The sequence below is a fragment of the Mandrillus leucophaeus genome, unplaced genomic scaffold (genome assembly GCF_000951045.1).
Source record: "Mandrillus leucophaeus isolate KB7577 unplaced genomic scaffold, Mleu.le_1.0 Scaffold435, whole genome shotgun sequence".
NCBI classification, from domain to species: domain Eukaryota; kingdom Metazoa; phylum Chordata; class Mammalia; order Primates; family Cercopithecidae; genus Mandrillus; species Mandrillus leucophaeus.
The window spans coordinates 615901-616926 of record NW_012104643.1 but is presented as its reverse complement, the minus strand read 5'-3'; the positions used below and the strand labels follow the sequence as shown (position 1 = coordinate 616926).

At 54.8% G+C, this 1026-nt stretch overlaps 1 protein-coding gene across 1 annotated transcript in view; it reads left to right on the top strand.

Annotated features, from left to right (window-relative positions):
- Positions 1-1026, top strand: part of MUC6 (mucin 6, oligomeric mucus/gel-forming) — a 52591-nt gene that overhangs the window by 41595 nt on the left and 9970 nt on the right. The gene's annotated exons all lie outside the window — the stretch shown is intronic.

The following is a 1026-nucleotide window of genomic DNA, read 5'->3' as shown; positions in this document are numbered from 1 at the left end:
ACCCTCAGACCACACTTCCCACTCACGTTCCACCTTTCTCCACCTCCTTGGTGACTCCAACTACTCACACAGTCATCACCCCTACCCACGCACAGAGGTCTACTTCTACCTCCATCCACTCAACGCCAACAGGCACCATTCCTCCACCAACAACGGTCAAGGCCACAGGGTCCACCCACACAACCCTACCAATGACGGTGACCACCAGTGGGACCAGCCAAGCCCCAAGTTCATTCAGCACAGCCAAAACTTCTACATCCCTATATTCACACACTTCTTCCACACACCATCCTGAAGTCACACCAACTTCTACCACCATCACCGCCAACTCCACCAGTACAGGAACCGGCACCCCCGTGGCCCACACCACCTCGTCCACCAGCAGCAGGCTACCCACAACCTTTACTACAGACTCCCCACCTACAGAGAGCACTCCCGTCTCTTCCACAGGTCCTATGACTGCAACATCCTTCCAGACCACCACTACCTATCCAACACCATCACACTCTCAGACTACACTTCCTACTCACGTTCCACCTTTCTTCACCTCCTTGGTGACTCCAACTACTCACACAGTCATCACACCTACCCAAACACGGATGTCCACTTCTGCCTCCATCCACTCAACGCCAACAGGCACCATTCCTCCACCGACAACGGTCAAGGCCACAGGGTCCACCCACACATCCCCACAAATAACGGCAACCACCAGTGGGAACAGCCAAGCACACAGCTCATTCAGCACAGCCAAAACCTCTACACCCCTACATTCACACACCTCCTCCACACACCATCCTCAAGTCACTCCAACTTCTACCACCATCACCCCCAATCCCACCACTACAGGAACTGGCACTCCTGTGGCCCACACCACCTCAGCCACCAGCAGCAGGCTACCCACACCCTTCACCACACACTCCCCACCAACAGAGAGTAGTCCCATCTCTTCCACAAGTCCTATCACTGCAACATCCTTCCAGACCACCACTACCTATCCAACACCATCACACCCTCAGACCACACTTC